The following is a 7500-nucleotide window of genomic DNA, read 5'->3' on the forward strand; positions in this document are numbered from 1 at the left end:
GGAGCAGCAGGCAGCCTCCAGCAGCTGATGGCGGGGTGGAGGAGCAGAAGCCAGCCTCCAGCAGCTGATGGCGGGGTGCAGGAGCTGCAGCCAGCGTCCAGCAGCTGATGGTGGGGTGGAGGAGCTGCAGCCAGCGTCCAGCAGCTGATGGTTGGGTGGAGGAGCAGCAGCCAGCCTCCAGCAGCCAGCCTCCAGCTAGTGATGGCGGGGTGGAGAAGCAGGCAGCCTCCATCAGCTGATGGCGGGGTGGAGGAGCAGAAGCCAGCCTCCAGCTGGTGATGGCGGGGTGCAGGAGCTGCAGGCAGCCTCCAGCAGCTGATGGCGGGGTGCAGGAGCTGCAGGCAGCCTCCAGCAGCTGATGGCGGGGTGGAGGAGCTGCAGCCAGCGTCCAGCAGCTGATGGTGGGGTGGAGGAGCTGCAGCCAGCGTCCAGCAGCTGATGGTTGGGTGGAGGAGCAGCAGCCAGCCTCCAGCAGCTGATGGCGGGGTGCAGGAGCAGCAGCCAGCCTCCAGCAGCTGATGGCGGGGTGGAGGAGCTGCAGCCAGCCTCCAGCAGCCAGCCTCCAGCTAGTGATGGCGGGGTGGAGAAGCAGGCAGCCTCCATCAGCTGATGGCGGGGTGGAGGAGCAGAAGCCAGCCTCCAGCTGGTGATGGCGGGGTGCAGGAGCTGCAGGCAGCCTCCAGCAGCTGATGGCGGGGTGGAGGAGCTGCAGCCAGCCTCCAGCAGCCAGCCTCCAGCTAGTGATGGCGGGGTGGAGAAGCAGGCAGCCTCCATCAGCTGATGGCGGGGTGGAGGAGCAGAAGCCAGCCTCCAGCAGCTGATGGCGGGGTGCAGGAGGTGCAGGCAGCCTCCAGCAGCTGATGGCGGGGTGCAGGAGCAGCAGGCAGCCTCCAGCAGCTGATGGCGGGGTGCAGGAGCTGCAACCAGCCTCCAGCTGGTGATGGCGGGGTGGAGGAGCTGCAGCCAGCCTCCAGCAGCCAGCCCCCAGCAGCTGATGGCGGGGTGGAGGAGCAGAAGCCAGCCTCCAGCAGCTGATGGTGGGGTGCAGGAGCTGCAGCCAGCCTCCAGCAGCCAGCCTCCAGCTGGTGATGGCGGGGTGGAGGAGCAGCAGCAGACAGCCTCCAGCAGCCAGCCAGCCTCCAGGAGCTGATGGCGGTGTGTGGGAGCAGCAGCCAGCCTCCAGCGTTCAGCCAGCATCCATCAGCTGATGGCGGTGTGAAGGAGCTGCAGCCAGCCTCCAGCAGGTCATGGTGGGGTGGAGGAGCAGCAGCCAGCCTCCAGCAGCTGATGGCGGGTTGCAGGAGCTGCAGCCAGCCTCCAGCAAATGATGGCGGGGTGCAGGAGCTGCAGGCAGCCTCCAGCAGCTGATGACGGGGTGCAGGAGCTGCAACCAGCCTCCAGCTGGTGATGGTGGGGTGGAGGAGCTGCAGCCAGCCTCGAACAGCTGATGGCAGGGTGCAGGAGCAGCAGCCAGCCTCCAGCAGCTGATGGCGGGGCGCAGGAGCTGCAGGCAGCCTCCAGCAGCTGATGGCGGGGTGCAGGAGCAGCAGCCAGCCTCCAGCTGGTGATGGCGGGGTGAAGGAGCTGCAGCCAGCCACCAGCAGCTGATGGCGGGGTGAAGGAGCTGCAGCCAGCCACCAGCAGCTGATGGCGGGGTGGAGGAGCTGCAGCCAGCGTCCAGCAGCTGATGGTTGGGTGGTGGAGGAGCAGCAGCCAGCCTCCAGCAGCTGATGGCGGGGTGCAGGAGCAGCAGCCAGCGTCCAGCAGCTGATGGTTGGGTGGAGGAGCAGCAGCCAGCCTCCAGCAGCTGCTGGCGGGGTGCAGGAGCAGCAGCCAGCCTCCAGCAGCTGATGGCGGGGTGCAGGAGCTGCAGGCAGCCTCCAGCAGCTGATGGCGGTGTGCAGGAGCTGCAGCCAGCCTCCAGCAGCTGATGGCGGGGTGCAGGGGCTGCAGGCAGCCTCCAGCAGCTGATGGCGGGGTGCAGGAGCTGCAACCAGCCTCCAGCTGGTGATGGCGGGGTGGAGGAGCAGCAGCCAGCCTCCAGCAGCCAGCCTCCAGCTGCTGATGGCGGGGTGGAGGAACAGAAGCCTCCAGCAGCTGATGGCAGGGTGCAGGAGCAGCAGCCAGCCTCCAGCTGGTGATGGCGGGGTGGAGGAGCTGAAACCTGGGTCGGACCTGGTCTGCAGCAGGGCCCATTACCACTCAGAAGCTGATGGCAGTGTGTGTTTAGGTCCCTGCGGGGTGGATGAGCTGAAACCTAGGTCAGACTTGGTGTGCAGCAGGGCTCAGCACCCTCCAGAAGCCGATGACAGTGTGTCTTTAACTCCCTGCCTGGTGGGAGAGCTGAAAGCTGGGTCGGACCTGGTCTTTAGCAGAGCTCAGCAGCCTCCAGAAGCTGATGGCAGTGTGTGTTTCATCCCCTGCGGGGTGGGAGAGCTGAAACGTGGGTCGGACCTGGTCTGCAGCAGGGCCCATCACCATCCAGAAGCTGACGGCGGTGTGTGTTTAAGTCCCTGCGGGGTGGGAGAGCCATAACCTGGGTCGGACCTGGTCTGCAGCAGAGCTCAGCAGCCTCCAGAACCTGATGGCAGTGTGTCTTTAATCCACTGCGGGGTGCAGGAGCTGAAACCTGGGTCGGACCTGGTCTGCAGCAGGGCTCAGCAGCCAGCAGAAGGTGACGGCAGTGTGTGTTTAGTTCCCTGCGGGGTGCAGGAGCTGAAACCTGGGTCGGACCTGGTCTGCAGCAGAGCTCAGCAGCCAGCAGAAGGTGATGGCAGTGTGTGTTTAAGTCCCTGCCTGGTGGGAGAGCTGAAACCTGGGTCGGACCTGGTCTATAGAAGAGCTCAGCAGCCTCCAGAAGCTGATGGCAGTGTGTGTGTTTTGGTCCCTGCGGGGTGCAGGAGCAGGAACCCGGGTCGGACCTGGTCTATAGCGGAGCTCAGCAGCCTCCAGCAGCTGATGGCAGTGTGTGTTTAATTCCCTGCCTGGTGGGAGAGCTGTAACCCGGGTCGGACTTGGTCTGCAGCAGGGCCCATCACCATCCAGAAGCTGATGGCAGTGTGTCTTTAATTCCCTGCGGGGTGGAGGAGCAGAAACCTGGGTCGGACCTGGTCTATAGCAGAGCTCAGCAGCCTCCAGAAGCTGATGGCAGTGTGTGTTCAAGTCCCTGCGGGGTGGGAGAGCTGAAACCTGGGTCGGACCTGGTCTATAGAAGAGCTCAGCAGCCTCCAGCAGCTGATGGCAGTGTGTGTTTAAGTCCCTGCGGGGTGGGAGAGCTATATCCCGGGTCGGACCTGGTCTATAGCAGAGCTCAGCAGCCTCCAGCAGCTGATGGCAGTGTGTGTTTAAGTCCCTGCGGGGTGGGAGAGCTGAAACCTCGGTCGGACCTGGTCTATGGCAGAGCTCAGCAGCCTCCAGAAGCTGATGGCAGCGTGCCTCTAAGTCCCTGCCTGGTGGGAGAGCTGAAACCTGGGTCGGACATGGTCTGCAGCAGGGCTCGGCAGCCTCCAGCAGCTGATGGCAGTGTGTCTTTAAGTCCCTGCCTGGTGGGAGAGCTGAAACCTGGGTCGGACCTGGTCTATAGCAGAGCTCAGCAGCCTCCAGCAGCTGATGGCAGTGTGTGTTTAAGTCCCTGCCTGGTGTGAGAGCTGAAACCTGGGTCGGACCTGGTCTATAGAAGAGCTCAGCAGCCTCCAGCAGCTGATGGCAGTGTGTCTTTAAGTCACTGCCTGGTGGGAGAGCTGAAACCTGGGTCGGACCTGGTCTATAGTAGAGCTCAGCAGCCTCCAGCAGCTGATTGCAGTGTGTGTTTAAGTCCCTGCCTGGTGGGAGAGCTGATATCCGGGTCGGACCTGGTCCACAGCAGGGCCCATCACCCTCCAGAAGCTGGTGGCAGTGTGTGTTTAAGTCCCTGCGGGGTGCAGGAGCAGAAACCTGGGTGGGACCTGGTCTGCAGCAGAGCTCGGCAGCCTCCAGCAGCTGATGGCAGTGAGTGTTTAAGTCCCTGCGGGGTGGGAGAGCTATATCCCGGGTCAGACCTGGTCTAAAGCAGGGCCCATCACCCTCCAGAAGCTGGTGGCAGTGTGTGTTTAAGTCCCTGCGGGGTGGAGGAGCAGAAACCTGGGTCGGACCCGGTCTACAGCAGAGCTCAGCAGCCCCCAGAAGCTGATGGCAGTGTGTGTGTGTGTGTGTGTGTTTAAGTCTCTGCCTGGTTGGAGAGCCGATACCTGGGTCGGACCTGGTCTGCAGCAGGGCTCAGCAGCCTCCAGAAGCTGATGGCAGTGTGTCTTTCATTCCCTGCGGGGTGCAGGAGCAGAAACCTGGGTCGGACCTGGTCTATAGCGGAGCTCAGCAGCCTCCAGCAGCTGATGGCAGTGTGTGTGTTAAAGACCCTGCGGGGTGGGAGAGCTGAAACCTGGGTCGGACCTGGTCTGCAGCAGGGCTCAGCAGCCCCCAGAAGCTGATGGCTGTGTGTGTTTAAGTCCCTGCGGGGTGGGAGAGCTGAAACCTGGGTCGGACCTGGCCCGCAGCAGGGCCCATCACCCTCCAGAAGCTGATGGCGGTGTGGGTTTAAGTCCCTGCGGGGTTGAGGAGCTGAAACCTGGGTCGGACCTGGTCTGCAGCAGGGCCCATCACCATCCAGAAGCTGATGGCTGTGTGTGTTTAAGTCCCAGGGGGGTGGGAGAGCCATAACCTGGGTCGGACCTGGTCTGCAGCAGGGCTCAGCAGCCTCCAGTTGCAGATGGCAGTGTGTGTTTAGTTCCCTGCGGGGTGCAGGAGCTGAAACCTGGGTCGGACCTGGTCTATAGCAGAGCTCAGCAGCCTCCAGAAGCTGATGGCAGTGTGTCTTCAATTCCCTGCGGGGTGCAGGAGCTGATACCTGGGTCGGACCTGGTCTGCAGCAGGGCCCATCACCATCCAGACGCTGATGGCAGTGTGTGTTTAAGTCCTAGTGGGCTGCAGGAGCTGAAACCTGGGTCGGACCTGCTCTATAGTAGAGCTCAGCAGCCTCCAGAAGCTGATGGCAGTGTGTCTTTAAGTCCCTGCGGGGTGGGATAGCTGAAACCTGGGTCGGACCTGGTCTGCAGCAGGGCCCATCACCATCCAGACGCTGATGGCAGTGTGTGTTTAAGTCCTAGTGGGCTGCAGGAGCTGAAACCTGGGTCGGACCTGCTCTATAGTAGAGCTCAGCAGCCTCCAGAAGCTGATGGCAGTGTGTCTTTAAGTCCCTGCGGGGTGGGATAGCTGAAACCTGGGTCGGACCTGGTCTGCAGCAGGGCCCATCACCCTCCAGAAGCTGTTGGCAGTGTGTCTTCCATTCCTAGTGGGGCAGGGGAGCAAAGACCTGGGCAGAGGAGCGCCTGTCTGCATCCGATCCGGCCCCTCAGCAGCCCGCCGTGAGCCTTAGAGAACCCCCCCCCCCCCCCAGCGGGCTCCAGGAACCGGGCCCTGCGTCGGACCCAGCTCAGTAAGGCCCTCCCTCGGGCCCTGCAGCAGGTGGCCCCGTCTATGCAGTCGAAAACCCCGCGAAAATCGGTGTAGAAACGCCCGAGAGGCGTGGTGCGGTTCCCCCGGCCGGTACCGGGTCCGGACCGGTCCGGAAGTCCACCCAGAACACTGCCTGGGGCTTCTGGGCGGCTCCCCAGGCGCAGGCAGTCGAAAACCGCGTGAAAATCGGTTCAGAATTGACAAAACGGCGACCTCGTCGCTCCAAAAACTAAGTCCAAACTAAGCCTTTCGCTTATCGCTTAACGCTTAAGGCGGTCGGCCTTATGGCCAGTAAATGAAAAGTGCCTGCGCCCCTGGAGGTTTTGGAAGGTGCGAGCGATGACCATGCTCGGGTTAGTAGGTGAGGCCATCGGAAAACCAGCGTGAGTTGGCGGGTTTGGGTGGCAATCTATTCCAGGCAGAGTCGACTATCTCTGGGCATCAATTTTGGGATTTTTCCGGCTCTGGTTCTGGGAGAAACGCAGGGGCAAAGTGCACGAGCCGCGGCCGATTTTGGTGGCCTGTCCCTGGGCACAAAGTCTGAGGAGTGTGGGCCTGGTTCTCCGAAAAATACCAGTCTGCTGGAGCTCACTCCCATGGCTCCAGGGGGCACGGCACACCCCCCGGTAGCCGACCAAAGTGCTCTACTCGGGCCAGACTCGGACCCACGACCCGGGGTGAGAACCACAACTACTGGTCATCCTTTTGACCTCCAGGGGGCGCGGCAGAGCCTCCCCAGTCCGACGCAAGTGCCCCACTTGGGCCATACTCAGACCCACGGCCCGGGGCGAGAACCACAACTACTGGTCATCCTTTAGACCTCCAGGGGGCCCGGCACAGCCTCCCTAGACCGACACAAGTGCTCCACTTGGGCTGTACTCTGACCCAAGTCCCGGTGCGAGAACCACAACTACTGGTCATCCTTTAGACCTCCAGGGGGCCCGGCACAGCCTCCCTAGGCCGACACAAGTGCTCCACTTGGGCTATACTCTGACCCAAGTCCCGGGGCGAGAACCACAACTACTGGTCATCCTTTTGACCTCATGGTCATCCTTTAGATCTCCAGGGGGCCCGGCACAGCCTCCCTAGGCCGACACAAGTGCTCCACTTGGGCTATACTCTGACCCAAGTCCCGGGGCGAGAAACACAACTACTGGTCATCCTTTAGACCTCCAGGGGGCACGGCACACCCCCCGGTAGCCGACCAAAGTGCTCTACTCGGGCCAGACTCGGACCCACGACCCGGGGTGAGAACCACAACTACTGGTCATCCTTTAGACCTCCAGGGGGCCCGGCACAGCCTCCCTAGTCCGACACAAGTGCTCCACTTGGGCTATACTCTGACCCAAGTCCCGGGGCGAGAACCACAACTACTGGTCATCCTTTAGACCTCCAGGGGGACCGGCACAGCCTCCCTAGACCGACACAAGTGCACCACTTGGGCCATACTCTGACCCAAGTCCCGGGGCGAGAACCACAACTACTGGTCATCCTTTTGACCTCATGGTCATCCTTTAGACCTCAAGGGGGCACGGCAGAGCCTCCCTAGTCCGACACAAGTGTCCCACTTGGGCTATACTATGACCCAAGTCCCGGGGCGAGAACCACAACTACTGGTCATCCTTTAGACCTCAAGGGGGCACGGCAGAGCCTCCCTAGTCCGACACAAGTGTCCCACTTGGGCCATACTCAGACCCACGGCCCGGGGCGAGAACCACAACTACTGGTCATCCTTTAGACCTCCAGGGGGCCCGGCACAGCCTCCCTAGTCCGACGCAAGTGCTCCACTTGGGCTGTACTCTGACCCAAGTCCCGGGGCGAGAACCACAACTAATGGTCATCCTTTAGACCTCCAGGGGGCACGGCACAGCCTCCCTAGTCCGACACAAGTGCTCCACTTGGGCTATACTCTGACCCAAGTCCCGGGGCGAGAACCACAACTACTGGTCATCCTTTAGACCTCCAGGGGGCACGGCAGAGCCTCCCTAGTCCGACACAAGTGTCCCACTTGGG

This window comes from Nothobranchius furzeri, unplaced genomic scaffold (genome assembly GCF_043380555.1).
Source record: "Nothobranchius furzeri strain GRZ-AD unplaced genomic scaffold, NfurGRZ-RIMD1 Scf069, whole genome shotgun sequence".
NCBI lineage: Eukaryota > Metazoa > Chordata > Actinopteri > Cyprinodontiformes > Nothobranchiidae > Nothobranchius > Nothobranchius furzeri.